This window comes from Narcine bancroftii, chromosome 9 (assembly GCF_036971445.1).
Source record: "Narcine bancroftii isolate sNarBan1 chromosome 9, sNarBan1.hap1, whole genome shotgun sequence".
NCBI classification, from domain to species: domain Eukaryota; kingdom Metazoa; phylum Chordata; class Chondrichthyes; order Torpediniformes; family Narcinidae; genus Narcine; species Narcine bancroftii.
The window spans coordinates 36,256,560-36,273,555 of NC_091477.1; the positions used below are offsets into that span (position 1 = coordinate 36,256,560).

Below are 16,996 nucleotides of genomic sequence, written 5' to 3' on the forward strand. Positions count from 1 at the left end.
TTAAAAAATATTCTGCTCTACTGTTTTGTGAGCCAAAATGAATAACTCTATGCTTTTTAAACATAATATTCTAGATGCCATCTTCCAGCTCATATAGTTAACTTGTGCAAATATTCTTGAAGCCTTTTACTTTCTTTGCCCCCCCCCACAAGACAAGCTGACAATAAGACACTTGGTATCTAGAGCCAAATCACTCAAATTGTGAGCAGCATCAATCATCACCCTCAAATTGTTCATGCTCTCATAACAGATTGATGTATTATCATGTGTACTGAGATGGTGAAAACTTTATTTTGTATGCATTGCAGACACGGTTAACCTCTACATAGTAAAGCTAGAAGTACAAGAATAAAGGAGTGCTTCTATAAATCAAAAATGTAACATACAGTGTAAAAGTGGAAAATACAGTTAAATCATGCAACGCACCAATTTATATGGACGAGAGCCCACTTAAGTACCTGACAACAGAAGAAACTGTTCTTTAATTTGGAAGTCTTTTCATGCTCACAAATCTTCTGCCTGAAAGCAAAGTTTGGGGGTGGGGGGAGTGGGGTGTGAAAGAATGTGACAGGGATGTGTCCTATTTTTCCAAGGGAACAGGAGGTGACGATAGAGTCAATGGGATGAAATGGTGGGGGGGGAGGGATAGTGTGGTTGCTTGAGCTGCATTCAATACGCTGCAGTTTTTTTTGCTGTTTTAGGTAGAGTAATCCCATACCAAGCTGTGATACAACCAGACAGATTATTTTCTGTGGTGCATCTTTCCAAATTACTCAGGGATAATGTGGACATGGCAAATTTTCTCAAGTTTCCGAAATTTTGTTATAAATTTAAATTTAGACATACAGCACAGTAACAGGCCAATTCGGCCCACAAGTCCATGCCGCCCAATTTACACCCAATTAACCTATGCCCCCAGTATGGTTTGAACAGTGGGAGGAAACCGGAGCCCTCGGGAAAACCACACAGACGTGAAGAGAACGTACAAACTCCTTACAGATAGCGCAGAATTCAAATGCCAGTTCCAATCACTGGTGCTGTAAAGGCGTCATGCTATCCGCTATGCCAACCAAAATTTGTCAAATTTTGCTTGGCATAAAGACACACAAAGAGGTGTCACCATCCTCGTGCCTTCACCAATTGAGAAAACACAAGAGTCCCTTCAGACACCAAATGTCCATGGATTCATCTTCTGTGCTCCTGCAATAGCTGCAGCTGCATGACATTCTAGTTGAGGTGTGTTCCCAATGTGAAGGTGTAACTCAGTAAATGACCACTCTTTTGCCTCCATAAATTCTGCTGAGAGAACTCAAGCTGTTCATTTCTTTTTAATCTGTTATCTTAGTGTTCAAAAAGTATAAAACATTATTGCACTGTGAGAGGACAGAAGAGAATAGACCTGTTGTGATGAACCAAGACCTTTTCTTTTTATATATCCACTTGGTTCAGTCTCCAAAAGCATGGATATGTGAACAAGTATCAAAGTACAGGGAGTCATCAATCAACAGTGTTTTGAAAAATAAATAGCAAATTTTGCCAAGTCTAATTTTTAGTAGGCAAACAGGTGTGCAGAGATTACAACAGTGTACAAATGAGTTCTTCCAACTCATTTCAAACATACCCAGAAAATGAACATTTAAAAAAAATTATTTAAAAATAAACATTTTCAGCAGAAATAACAAAATCTCAAGGTATATTATCTCTCAAGCTATCTGATGCATTTGAATGGTGTGGAAAAAATGTCTTTTTTTTTAAACACTGGTTTAAAGAGACTCTGGTGTGTTGGCTCAAATCTTAACAACGTGCTTCAAAATCCAGTTTTTTAAATAAATAGCTCCCTGTGGTAGGGGTTACGGAATTCTTCAATATATGCTCTCAGAATTCGAAATAAACAAAAGTTAATCAGACTAATGTTTGGCTAATCTCTGAGGATTTAACTTGCAGTTGAATGTGATGTATTTTAACCACATTGGGGCCAAGAAATTGCATTCCTGCTTCCAGAAGGGGCTGGCAGTATAAGTTCAATAGTGAAGTAACTAGCTGTTCCTTGAATCCATAACTGCTATGAGATGTCCAAAATAATCACAACTTTTTAAAAATGAATTATAAAACATGCATCTATACATTACCACATGAAGAAAAGGATTTCAAAACTTGAATTAATTCTTCCTTCATTACCCAAACTTTTTTTTTAACCCAGTGGGTGATGGAAGGATATCTGTTATAGTCTCAATAAAAACACTTTAAAGCTATGTCTACAGAAGGGAGAATGGCTTTTATATTGATGCAACTTTACACTCCCCCCCCCCCAACCCCGTTGTGAGCTTGACCACTGCAAATGCTCCCATGGTATGTTCTAGTCACCTACATGCATTGAGATTTTCTCACCAGTTTGTACTACCTTGCATCAGCAGGTCACATGAAAATTTATCAAACTTGCATTGTACCTTGAGATTTTATTTGCAGAAAAGATGTTTTGAACTCCAGCCAATAGTTTATATTTACTTTTCCCACATAGAATAATGACATTTCAATCAATCTCAACATCTATTAGCAAACAAATCACATTTAGTTTCCAGTCAATGACAGAATGAAATATTGCACATGTACTTATCAATGAGCAAATATAACAAAAAGGGCTCAAGATGATCATCACTTCAAAGAAAACTTATCAAGTTTGAAAACAAAACCAGAAGTACTGAAGTTATTCCAATATTACTGCAAAATAGATAAGGTAGCAATCCCTCATGATGTTCAAACATGATCCTGACCACAAGAATTATGAGATTCAAAGTAGCGATTCACATCTCCAGCTGATGGGGAATGTTGGCTAAAGATATATCACATGAATAGAGGAAATGGGCAGTTATTTGGTTCAGTTGAGCTCAAATATTCCAATGCATATTACAGTTCATAGGCACTAATCCTATTGTTTGCATTAGAACCATGTCCTTCTATCCCTTGCTTATTTAAATATCTAAATGCCTCTTGTAATCATAGAAATAGTATGTGAAAAGCCAGTCTCTCCCATTGTTCACCTTTTCCATATCCCCAACCCCATTTCCTACTCATCACCCTTACTCAATATGCCTATCATCCTTCCCTTTACTTCAAACCATCACTTCCAAATCTCTGTCTCTACACTTCCCCCTACCCTACTAGGCTCACTTCCTTTGCCCTTTTCTGATATTTCCTTCAACTGACCAGCCACTCCAAAAACTGGTCATCTTCCCTCTATACTCTCAGTCTTAATGCAGCATCTCAACCTGAACATTGACTGCTCCTTTGCCTCCATAGATGTTGCTCAACCACAGTTCCTCCAGCAGTTTATATTTTTGCTCCAGATTCCATCAGTTGTTTGTGCCTCCTAGTTATCTTCTTTCTTCTTTGGCTTGGCTTCGCGGACGAAGATTTATGGAGGGGGTAAAAGTCCATGTCAGCTGCAGGCTCGTTTGTGGCTGACAAGTCCGATGCGGGACAGGCAGACACGGTTGCAGCGGTTGCAGGGGAAAATTGGTGGGTTGGGGTTGGGTTTTTCCTCCTTTGCCTTTTGTCAGTGAGGTGGGCTCTGCGGTCTTCTTCAAAGGAGGTTGCTGCCCGCCGAACTGTGAGGCGCCAAGATGCACGGTTTGAGGCGATATCAGCCCACTGGCAGTGGTCAATGTGGCAGGCACCAAGAGATTTCTTTAGGCAGTCCTTGTACCTCTTCTTTGGTGCACCTCTGTCACGGTGGCCAGTGGAGAGCTCGCCATAGAACACGATCTTGGGAAGGCGATGGTCCTCCATTCTGGAGACGTGACCCACCCAGCGCAGCTGGATCTTCAGCAGTGTGTACTCGATGCTGTCGGCCTCTGCCATCTCGAGTACTTCGACGTTAGGGATGAAAGCGCTCCAATGGATGTTGAGGATGGAGCGGAGACAACGCTGGTGGAAGCGTTCTAGGAGCCGTAGTTATAAACATAACTTAAATAAGGAGCATCTAAACTAACACTTCATTAATTTCTAAAAATTGGTTTTAAATTGTTTCAGTTGCTATTCCAAAACTATAAAATAAATTGAAATGTCAGTTATCTGCGAAAATGCATGTTTTCTTGCCTGCAGTCTGTCAATCATTTTTCCACCACTTCCAACATAATCAAGTGCTTTACTATGCAGCCAATTGTGACACAAACCAACATTTTCATAACAGAATTGCCAATTACAACAGATTTTAATTCAGCAATTGCTACAGTCCACTTCCCACTTCTAACCATGCTTATTACATATGGGATTTGATATGTTCCTACTTTTGTACAAGCTCCGCTGTGTACAGTTTTAAGCTGGCAGAAGCAGTGCACACAGCAACCTTTTGAGACCTCTGACAGCTATTCCTAATCTAGCAAAACACTGGAGAAACTCAAAGTCCAGCAGCGTTCTCCATGTAGTAAAGGTAAAGATAAATAACCAGTGTTTTGGGCCTGAGCCCTTCATGAAGGTATGAGCAAAAAACAGGGAGGAGTCTAAATAAAATGGTGGGGAGAGGGGAAGGGGAGGAGCAAAGGCGGATATGGGTGAGAGGGTACAAAAGAAAAAAGCTGAAAAGTGATGGGTAGAAGATAGATCTACGAATGAGATAGAAAGGGATAGAGCTGGAGGAAAGGAGATATAGAGGGATGGGGAAGAAAGGGAGACAGGGGAGTGGCCTAACAAAAACCCAAGAAGACAATGTTAATGCCATTCGGTTGGAGAGTGCTCAGTGGCAATATTAGTGTTGCAGGTGGTCTTGGTTTGGCAGTGCACGAGCCATAGACGGAGATCCTGGCGTGGGAAAAGAGCACAGAACTGAAATAGTTGGGCATTGGGAGAATCCTGCCATTGGTGCACACAGAGCAATGTCTGTAGATAGTTTGTATCCCAAGGTGGAGACAGAGATTGAGAAAGGGGAGAGCATTTTCAGAGATGGGCCAAGAGAGGTCAGGGTGGAAGTTGGCAGCAAAGTGGATATAGTTGATGAGCTCATAATGAGTAAAGGAGGCAGCACCACTACAGTTACCAATGCAATGAAGGAAGAATTGAGGAGTCTTGCAGCATGGATTGATCCATGAATCTGACAAAGAAAGACATACGAGTACCCATGGCTACACCTTGGACAGAGAAAGTGGAATGAGCAAAAGAAGTTACTGAGGGCAAGTACTAGCTCTGCCAGGCAGGAGGTGGTGGTGGTGGAGGGAGATTTGTAAGCCCTGTTGTTAAGGAAGAAATAAAGTCCTGAGGCCTTGCTTCGGGTGAAATGAAGGTGAATAGGGACCAGAAGTTCATGGTAAAAATGAGGTTGTCCAGTCTTGGTAAATGGAAGTTGAAGTGATGGAGAATGCACAAGGTATCCCATCTGGTGGTGAAGGGGGGACAAAATGAAATTGAGGTATGATGATACCAGCTTGATGCTGCAGGATCACATGGAAAAATGGGTCTACCAGGGCAATTTGGCATATATTGAGAATATATAGCAGAGCAGAACAGAATATGGTTGAAAGGCTAGCAAAATTTAGGGAAGGGAGAGTTCCTGGAAGTTGATTGGTTATTCCTTCTTCCTACCAATCGCCTTATCCTGGATCATTAACATTGAAAGTGGGCATGTGCAAAATAGGTTTCCTCTATTAGATTAATATTTTAATATCTCACTTGGAACAAACTCATCAATTTTGGAGTTTAGGAGGTCAAAATAATCCCCTAATGTTAAAAGTCAAGATAGTTAGGTTGCACTGTGCAATATTGGTCATATTGCATATTTCTACATTTGAGTGGTGCTGACATGCAAAAATAGTTTTTTTCTTTCCAAATGAAAGATATGTGCTGAAAAAGTTAAAATTTTTTTAACAATATACTTATATATAAAAATTATACTTACCATTTCATCTGTTTATTTTGGGGTTGAAATTCTTGTCAACAGGACAATTAGATTTTGTGGAAAGAACAGCAAAATACACCTTTTAAATTCACCACACAATGAATCATGCCAAAATAAAATCTCAAAGCAGATACTGAATCAGTTGAACGTAAATACTTCAAAGGCACAATTTAATTATTTTGATCAACCATGTCTCTTGCATCTTGCACACCATTAAAATAAGTGGAGAGCAATAACAATATCAATTCACTTTATTGACCAATTTCCATTTATATATATTTAATATTGGATTACAATCAGTTTAAAATCTGTGAATGTCACCATCTTAAATACAAAATCTTTTACTTATGATCCCATGTGATCGTGCAAGTTCAGATATTTATTTTTGCATAAACAATTTAATTTTTTTTCCATTTGAAACAGCTAGTTGAGATGATACTCCAAGTTACAACTGGGTAACAACTAGTCTAAAGATTGGAATTATAACTTGAATAATAGCCAGGAAAAAAAAAATCCATTTACATTGGTTAACTGAAACTTTAATCCTGCTTGCCAGTCAAGGCTCCTCTCCATGTGGTTAAATTTTAAATATTTAGAGAGAGTAACTTGCAACTGCATTGTTCAATCATTTAAATTAATTATAGGAAAGTATAAAAAGTACCTTTTAAAGACCTTTAGGATCTATTTTATGACTGATTTAATAGCTTCCTAGATTTGCATTGTGGCTGATTATCTCAGCAAGAGAATAGCCACTCCAGTGGTGTCACCCTAGAACTCAAGAGCCCTTTTTACACTGAAAAACCACTTTATTGCTGTTTATATGACCCGTCTCTGGAAGCCAGCTTGCTTGTTCACACAGAACTGAAAAAAGCTGGCTCCGTGAGCCAAATATGCTCCATCGCTGAGACTACCTTCCTACGTCGATTGAAGACTGGTAAGTCTAGAACCACCCCCCCCCCCCACCCAATCCACCTTGCGATCCTTTCACACAGCGCTCAAAAGGCAGATAAAACCCAGCTTTCAAACTCTGTAAAAGGAGCTAAGGATGTGCAGAAGATTCAGATTACAAGTTTAAAGTGATCTAAAAAATTCATTACAACACACCACCATTAGCAATTTCTGTCACGAATTCAATCCCCCTCTATCACGATTGGTTGAAACTGAAATAATCTTGATAAGGCTGCATTTTCATACAAAGATATGTCTGTTCCTTCTTGCTCCAAACAGTAGAGCCTTTGGCCCATGATCTTATGCTGATCTATATAAACTTACTCAACAATCTAAACCTTTACTACCTCACATCCACAGAATCTTTTAAATGTCCCTTTTGCACCAGCCTGCATCACCAATGCATTCCAGGCCCCCACTACTATGTGTAAAAAAAAAAAAAATACCCCTGATGTCTCCCCTAAACTATCCTCCCCTCTCCTTATACAGATGTCCTCTGATATTTGCTATAGTCATGCTGGGAAAATGGTGCTGGCTATCCACGCCTCATTATCTTGCAGACTTCTATTAATTAACCTCATCCTATTTGCTCCAAAGGGAAAAGCACCAACCCTATTAATCTTGCCTCACGCCCCCTTCTCCAATCCAGACAACATCTTAGTAAATCTCCTCTGCACCCTATCCAAAGTTTCCACATCCTGTTGTTACAAGCCCAGATGACTCCAAAAACCAGCAGCAATAGAAATTCACCAAGACTATGATTATTTAAACAAAAATGTTTTAAATTTTCTTCATACGTAATAATATCAATATTTAACTTATTACTATTAACTTAACCCCCTTCTAATTCTAAGTGCAGGTGTATGTAATGTGTGCCTAAGTTCAGAAAAGTTCTTTGGTTCACAGTCCAATTTCATTTCTCATTCCTCCAAGTTCACTGGTTGTAGGCAATTCTTATACTATGCACAAAATTTAACATTTATAAAGTTCACCAGGCTTTAGTGCATGAAAGGTAAATGGTTACCGCTCAGGAAAGTTCTTGTCAGTTTAGAGAGATTTGTTGTTCCAGGACATCCACAACTTGCCCCTTCAGGGTTCTCCAGATGATAACCTCTTTCTTTCAGGTCATCACAGAGTACCTTTTTGTTTCTCTTATTCCAAGTGAAACATTAGACAGCATGAACCACAAGGGCTTTGACCAGGCTGAATCAAGCACTTACAACCTATCTTACACATGAGGTTTTCCACAAGCATGCCAGCTTGTCCTGTTCCAGTCCCAGCTGCTGTTGCTGGCTGAAACACTGTTGAAGTAACCTCTCTCTCTGAGAGAAAGCCTGTTTAACTCTCTCTGCTTGCAAAACCACATGACCCTCTTAGAACAGCTCCAGACAATCTGCAGCTCCAACAAGATCTTTCATCTGTTGCCTTTTTGTAAACAACAATCCATTAATGAAGTCTCTTAGGCACTCTCCAAAGCTCTTGCAAAGACAGTTGGCCCCGACATTTCTAGCATGGGGCAGAGCTCCAGTATTTTAAATAAGATCTGTTTTGAAGTGTTTGTATGTGACCTACTCTAACAAACCTTTCCGAATTTATCTCCAAAAAACATATCTATATACTCTGTCACACCATTCATTCACATTTCACTTCTCCAAGTTCACTGGTATCAGGCAATTTTCATACTATGTACAGAATTTAACATTTATGATCTTCACCAGGCTCTGGTACCTTAATTTAAATTGTTACCACAAAGGAAAGTCTTTGTTGGTTTCAAAGAGATATTCGTCGTTCATTGGACACACAAAAACTGATCTTCTTCAATCAGCCACTTCAATGTCTTTCTGAAGAAATTTTCCCCCTCAAGAGTTTTCCCGAAAGATAACCTTCTTCCAAGTTACCACAAAAAGTTCTCCTTCTTCCCCTATTTCAGGAGAAACATTAACCAGCCACAGCCTCTTGTAATTGACTACAGGGATTTAGAATAGGCTTAACTCTGAACTCAAAACCAGTCTTGAAATGGGGTCTTGCAGGAGGTCTGTAAATTTGCAGTCTTCAACACCAACTGCTGCAGTAAAACTGACAGTCTCTCCCTCTCCCCAAAGGATGTAAAACTGACAGTCTCTCCCTCTTCCCAAAGGATGTCATGTTTTCTTTCTCTCTCTTTGAAAAACCACATGACTCCTCTTAGAGCAGCAGACATCAACCCAAAACTTGGATTGCTAGCACCAGTTTAGCAATAAAAGATTGATCAGTTTCTGAGCCTGGACACCTGTTCAAGCATGCTATTCCTTTAAAGATAATAGTCCATTTCAATTCATCAGTCCAATTTACACCTACTTGTTAAGTCTTCACAGGCATTCTTCATGGTTTCTGTAAAGTCAATGGCAAAAATGAAGGCTTCACCTGCACAGGTTTTTGCATTCCAACTGAGATGTCTGTTTATGAAGTGTAACCTAAATTAAACCCCCATAATCTATATCTTTTTAAGATACATTTTATTCCATAATTGTACTATTCCGTTACACTGTAATGAGATGACTAAAACCAAACATAATATGCAACATCACTTCATGACCCTTGAACTCAATCCCCAAACTAATGAAGATCAGCATACTGTAATCCTTCTTAATTACCTTATCAATCTTAAGAGATGTATAGATTTGGACTCCAAGGTCCCTCTGTTTCTCCACACTGGTAAGTATCCGGCCATTACTCCAGTACTCAGTCTTCACGTTTGACTTCCTAAAATGCATCACCTCGCACTTATCTGGATTGAACTCCATCGAACACTTTTCCACCCAGCTCTGCGTCCTATCTCTTTTTGTAACCTACGACAACTTTCAGCACCATCCACAACTTACCCAACCTTCACATCATCTGCAGACTTACTGACCCATCCTTCTGCTTCCTCATCTAGATCACTTATAAAAATCAAAGAGTAGGGATCCTAGAACAGACCTTCGCAGAACTCTACTAGTCACTGACCTCCAGGCAGAATACCTTCTGTCCTTTGCTACTCTCTGCTTTCGACAGGGAAGCCAATTCTGATTCTACACGTCAAGGCTCCATGTGTCTCGTGGCTCATAACTTTCTGAACGAGTCACTCATGGGGGACCTTGTCAAATGCCTTGCTAAAATCCACATACACCAAATCTACTGCCCTCCCTTTAATTTCTTTTGTAACCTCCTCAAAAAACTCAGTCAATGCCCCAGCTTCCCTCCCTTCCCACAGAAACCTGGGGTATAATCGCTTCTGGTCAGAAGACTTATCAATCTTAATGTTTTTAATGCTCTTTCCTAATCTCAATATGGTCCAGCACACAAGCTTGTTGCATGCTGATGTCCCTTTGATTAAGGTATTTTGCTCTGGTGAATACTGAAGTATTAATTTAGAACCTCCACCACTCAGCATGTTGCCTCATTTATCCTTTAGCAGCCCTATCTTCACTCTCGTCATCCTTCTGCTCTTTACATGTGCATAGAATGCCTTGCCGCTTCTCCTTAAACCTTCTTGTCAAGGCCTTCTCATGCCCCCTTTGAGCTCTTCCAAATCTATTCTTAAGTTCCTTCCTGGCTACCATACAGTACAACTGAGCTTCTTCCCATGGCAAGTGAGATTGCTGAATGACTAAAGGAACAGCTCATAATAACCATCCTAGAATCTCATATTCACAAAGCAATATTTGTATACAATACTTGTTCTGCATATGTATTGTTTGTCTGTATACGTATTATGTCCGGTTGTGTGCCTGAGTGCTTTGCACCAAGGACCGAACAATAGTTTCGTAGCATTGTACTTGTGGATTCAGATAAACTTTTTTAAAAATTCCTAAATCTAATGCATGCTTCCTTTTTTCTCTGAACTACCTGCCTCACCTGTTTTGTCAACCATGGCTCCCTTTTCCAACTGTCTTTTCCGTCTCAGTGGGACAAACCTCAATTGAACCCCACGCAAGTACACCCCAGACATCCTCCTCATTACTTCCGTGCTTTCTCCCATGAACATCAGTTCCTAATTTACTCTACCTAGTTCCTGCCTCATCCCATTGTAATTAGCCCTTCCCCAATTAAAAACTTTCCCATTTTGTCTGTTTTATCCCTTTCCATAGCTATGCTAAAACTCAGGGAGACGTGTTCACTATCACTGAAATGCTCCCTCACAAGGTGGTCTGATCACAATCTCCTTAAACCTTCTTTGTCATGAACAATCACAAAATTTGTTGTTTTGGGACAGGATCACAGTACAAACATTCATATAAATCAACTTATTTTTTTAAAAAAAAATAGTGCACGAAAAGTGAGACAGTGTCTGGTTCATTGATCATTCAGGAGTCTGATGGCAGTGGGCAAGAAGCTGTCCTTATGCCGCTGAATGCCCACCTTTAGGTTCCTGTACCTTTCTCCTGATGGTAGTAGAGTTAAGAGGCATGGCTTGGGTGGTGAGGATCCTTGAGGTTAGAGGCTGCTTTAAGGCAGTGTCTCTTGTCGACATCCTTGATGGAGTGGTCTGGTGCCTGTGATGCTGCCGGTCAAGTTAACAACCCTCTGGTGATTTTTCTTGTCCTGAGCATTAGTACCTGTGTACCAGCCAGTGATGCAAGTGGCCAGAATGCTCTCCACGGTACACCTAGAGAAGTTTGAGAGCCTTCGATGACATACCAAATCTCCTAAAACACCTCCAGTACTAGATCTAGTATAGCTCCTCCCCGAGTTGGCTTACAAACATACTGTGTCAGGAATCCTTCTTGGACACACCTGACAAATTCTGTTCCATCGATCCCTCTCGATGTTGGGAGGTGCCAGTCAATATTGGGGAAGTTGAAGTCTCCCACAACAACAACCCTGTAATTTATGCATCACTCCAAAAATTGTCTACTTATCTGTTCCTCCATGTCCCGAGGGCTATTTAGGGGCCTATAGATTATTCCCAGTACAATGATTGGTCCCTTCCTATTTCTGACTCCCTCTCCAACATCCTCCTTTTCTACAGCTGTGATGCTATCCCTGACCAATACTACTCCCCCACCCTCCTCTTTAACCACCCATCCCATCAAACATTTTAACTATATTCATGCAGAAGTTTATTTCTGACTACGGACTAAATACTGTATAGGCCATCTACTGTATTTAATTCTCACAAAAAGATTATGGTTTGAAACAATTTAATGGAAATTATTTATTTTGCAATTTTTAAATTGTTTCAAACCATAATCTTTTTGTGATAAAAGTTACTGAAACTGAACATTAAAATGAATTACTAGCGTCAAAGTCCACTGAGAACAAGATGGTCCATAAGTCATCACATGAAAAATGAATTGTGCAGGGCAGTCAATTTCTTATGGAATAGGTTGATTTTCTTTGATTTATCACTTATCATTGTGGATGATTGTTCTATGTGCGAGAAAACATGGAGGAAGTGAGGAGAATAATCAGAATTCTTAGGAAGTTCAATTTTACTTCAATCGCAACTACCCGCCACTACATTTCTTTAATGATGCAAGTCCCAAACTTTTCCAAAAACAAGGTCAACAACCATCCAACAACATTCTACAGAACTAAGGAAATTGCATTATTAAAAGTTTTTCCAAAACTCATTTTCTGCTAAGATTTGACTTGTTCAAGGTGCATGAATTAGGGTTAAGTTTCCACTGGAAAATGTATGCTGCGTTACAGGAGAGGCAGCAATTTATAAATCACAGATCATATTCACCATGGTCATTTCCCTTGGGCGAGGCAAGAATGAAGATCAATTGCATTGCCTCTAACAAAACGGACTCAAACAGCAAATAATCTTTCTATAACTTAATCTGTGAAGATGTGGAAAAGTTTACAAATACTGTTAAGATGCTTGCAGCCTTCTGATATTTAGTTGTTAAAGCTCTTACAGCAAGGATATTCAGATACAAATTATAAATGTTCGCTCACTGGCAAGCATGAAGCCAAACAGGTGGTATTTCCCTGCTGAGTCGAGCAGTTCTGCTGTAGACATAGATATTAATATGCTTTGTAGAATTAAGTCTCCACAGAAAAATATTGGAGGGGGGGGGGAAGAAAGAGTAAGAAAAATGGAAGTAATCAACTTGTCAGTCTGTTACAACAAAAGGGGTTATTTTAGTTCATCCCACAACAAAGCCCTCTGTCAGTAACCTTGCAGGTTGTGGCTCCTCACAGGGACCAATTTAATGTAGATTTAAAATTTGTGTGATAAGATCAGTTTTCCATGCAGCAGCAGACGTAGACTTGGTTGAACTCCACAATGTCAAGTTTTCCAGGGATTCATAGAAAATTACTGAAATGATAAAGGCAAAAAAGCAGCTCTCAGCAATGGGTCCAAACACAATCTGTGGCAGAAAATATCATAGCTTTGAGTGAAAACCCTTTTTTGATCAATGGTTTTGAATTGAAATAGCAACTATTCTTTTCCTCTCAATGATCCTATTTGACCCTCTGAGTTCCTCTGGCAAACTGGGTTGAGCTTTTGATTCCGGCAACTGTAGTCTCTTGTGTGTCCCAACAATGGGCTCTTCGCTTTAAATCACCAATGTACAACTTCAAGTCAGGAAATAACAAGAAACCAAGATTTATTTAACAGTTTCTTACAGGAACATGCAAATACCATTCGAAGTTGGGATTTAAAAAAAATTTTCAAGCACAAGCCTCCAAGAGATTAATAGAATTGCAGTCTCCAAGCAATAACTTGGAGATGGCTCGTCTTTATTCAGTCAATTCAAAACATTTCCTTACTGTAACAGAGGAAACTTCTAGGATTGGGTTACTGAATCAAGTCAGGAGGCACCCTGATGAGAAGCAATAGAAAGAATAGCACACATTTCCTCCATAGCTCTATTGCAAATTTGAAAAATGTTCCAAACCTCGTGTTCTTGTCAGAAGCTGAAATAATCACAATAAGGGAATAGAGTAAAAAGGGTATTAGCTTAGAAAGAAATTCAGATGCTCAGTGTTGGAGAGGCTCGTTCCAGTGGCTCCAAAGTCAACCTCATGGAGGCATAATCATGTTCTTTACATGGCTGTATGAAATGAAAGATAACCTGTTTGCCTGTTCGCCAAAGATCTCCTCTCACTGTACAGTACTGGATATTTTATGACAAAGTTCGTTATCATCCGAACGTTCAAGACAAACTTGACAAAACAGCATTCTCTGGTCCTTAGTGCAAAAGCATACAAACCCACAACCAGATACATGTACAGAAAGTGATAAATAAATAAATTCTGTTTAATAAATAGTTTCAGAGGGTTTAGTATGACCAGATCATTCATCAGTCTCACTGCCTGTGGAAAGAAACTGTTTTCATGCTCGTGGTTCTGGCTCTGATACTCTTGTATCTCTTTCCCACCAGAAGTAGCTGAAAGATGTTGCGTGCAGGGTTTTGCACATCCTCTTTAAACAATGATATCATTAGATCTCTGATTTGGAGTTGGGGAGGGGGGAGACTGCAGTGATCCTCTCTGACACTCACGGTCCTGTGGATTGACCTCCAATCCATGGCTCTGCAGCAACCAGTCTACAGTTAGCCAGGATGCTTCTCAACAAAGCTCCTGTAGAAAGTTGACAGAATGGTGACTGGTCGCCTTGCCTGTCTCAGCATTCTCGGAAGTGAAGACACTGTTGCACCTTAGGATATGTTGTACGTCCAGGATAGGCCACTACTAAAGTAGATTCCAAGGAACTTTGGTGTTCTCTACTCTCTCCACAACTAAGCTATATATGTGCAGTGGTCATCCCTGGTCCCTTTGAAGTCCACAATCATTTCCTTTATCTTGTCCACGTTGACACTCTGTTTGTTATTCTTGCACCATATCTCAAGATTTTCCACCTCTTCTCTGCAGTGCAACTCATCACTGTTGCTGATGAGGCCAACTACTGTTCCGTCATGTGCAAACTTGATTACTGTTGGACTGGATCTGGGGTTGCAGATTTGGGTCAATGGTGTGAACAGGAGCAGGCAGAGCACACAACCCTGAGGTGCACCAGGGCTCAACATTCTGCTGCTGAACCAGACAGACTGTGGTCTTTCCGTTAGGAAGTCCAGATCCAGTGACAAACGGGGGTGTTAAATCCCAGTAAGGACTGCTTCTCCACCAGCATCTGCAGAATGATCTTACTAAAATCTAACCTGAAATCGATGAACAGCAGGCTGGCTTATGAGGAGTCATTCTGAAGGTGAGTCAGGGCAGAGTAGAGGGACAGAGCTATAGCATCATCAGTGGATGGTTTCTCTAAAGACAAATTGAAATGGTCCCAGTGTCTCTGCAAGGTGCGTTTTGATCCGTTCCATCATCAGCTGCTCAAAACATTTCAAGGAGGTCAGTGCCTTGGGGTGGAAGTCATTGAGGCCTGTTACCATAGTCCTCTTTGGTACCAGGATGATGGTGCTGTCTTGAAACCCATAGGGACGATGGACGGCTGCAATGTTAAAGATGCCCATAAGAATCTCCGTTGGTGGGTCTGTGCAATCCTTCAGTATCCAACCATGTACATTATCTGGTCCCGCTGCATTGTGTGATTCACCCTGGATATGGTTCTCACCTCAGCCGATGCGATGCAGGGGGGCCTTTCATCTGGGGGACATTGTCTTTAACTCTCAAGGTTGTTTTGCAATCTATTATGATCTTAATCCGTCGTCAAATGCACCTCACGTCACCAGTGTTACACAGCTGCCTACAGATCTTCTGCATGTAACTACGCTTTGCCTACCAGATTCCACTGGAGAGTTCAGCCCTGGCTGATCTTTGTGACATCTTCTCTCCTGTCCAAAAGGCAGCATCACAAGTCTGAGAAGTGCATGGACCTCTGCATCCAATCATGGTTTCTAGTTAGCCCTGGTTGTGAAACATTTCACCTTATAAACTTAAAAAAATTATACCAAAAAGAGAACAAAGCATTTATCACTTTAAAAAAATTTACTAGAACATGAAATGTTCTGGTTTTCGCAATAAGCTCAATCTTACGAAACGAAGAACATATTTCTGCACTGAAATTTGCTGCAGACAATAGCATTTCAATTATATCCTATTTCAAGTTTATTATCTGACTGCATATATAAAACCAGACAAAACAGTGTTTCTCCAGAATATGGTGCACGCATAATGCACAGGACAAAATAATCACATTTATACAGAAAGTCAATTTAAAATAAATAAATATTTTGCAATAATTTACGCTGCTACAGGATACCATTCAATCCCACAGCCTGTGAGAAGCTTTCCCAGCTTCGCATTTTAGATTCTGATGCTCCTGCACCTCCTCCCTGAAGGTAGTGGGTCAAAGATACTGTGCAGATGGATGGAATGGGTCCTGAATAATTATTTCAGCCCACTGAATGTCATCCCTAGAGGAAAGGGAGACCTCAGTGAACTTCTTAGCTGTTTTCATGATCCTGTATTCCCTTCAGATCAGATGCTTTGCAGCTACTGTGCCAGACAATAATGCAACCAGTCAGGTGATTCTCAATTGTGTTCCTGTAAAAAGGTGTCCTCCTCAACCTCCTGATAAAGTGAAAGTGCTGCTGAGTCTTCCTGACTAATGAATTAGTGTTGTGGGTCCAAAGATAGGCCACGTATAGCAAAGAGCTTAGGGCTCTCCGTGACAGAATCATTGGAGTGTCGTGGAGTGCGATCAGCCTTCATCCTTCCAAAGTTCACAAACATTTCCTTTGTCTTGTCCACACTAGGGACTCAGGTTATTTTCACAATACTTGATGAGCCTCCCAACCTCCTCTCTGAAAGCTGACACATCATTGTGGCTGATGTATCATCTGCAAACTTGATTCTGTTTGAATTGATATGGCAGGGCAGTCATGAGTCAATAGTGAACTGAGCTCATAGCTGACGTGCATGTGCTCGGTGTGATGGGTCTCGCCCCTTTATTTTGAAAGGATTGGCAGATTTAAATTTTTTAATTCACTACTGCATCAATTTTTTTTCTGAAAAGTTCATACATTATCCAGGATCATTACAATATTTAATAATATAGATGAATGATATAATGAAACACCAATTCACAAAAGTTGCCTTAATCCCTCGGCAAATATTAAAAGTTTATAACATACTTACAATTGACAGGTGATTCCTCGAATTATTCACTATCATTTTGACTATCTATTCAATTTATTTTCCTGCTGTGTCTAAGATAGACTGCTA

The 16,996-nt window shown here is 40.2% G+C and overlaps 1 protein-coding gene across 5 annotated transcripts in view; it reads right to left on the minus strand.

The window, feature by feature from the left end:
* Window positions 1-16,996, minus strand: part of ubtd2 (ubiquitin domain containing 2) — a 57,950-nt gene that overhangs the window by 18,056 nt on the left and 22,898 nt on the right. Inside the window, exon 2 of one of the 5 annotated variants that reach the window (XM_069898798.1) lies at window positions 12,983-13,124. The exons of 3 other annotated variants lie outside the window; for them this stretch is intronic. The gene's annotated coding sequence lies outside the window, so the exon portion shown is untranslated. Of the gene's footprint in view, window positions 1-5,887; window positions 5,919-12,982; window positions 13,125-16,996 lie in introns of all 5 variants that reach the window. One more of the 5 variants, XM_069898797.1, reaches the window with a different exon arrangement.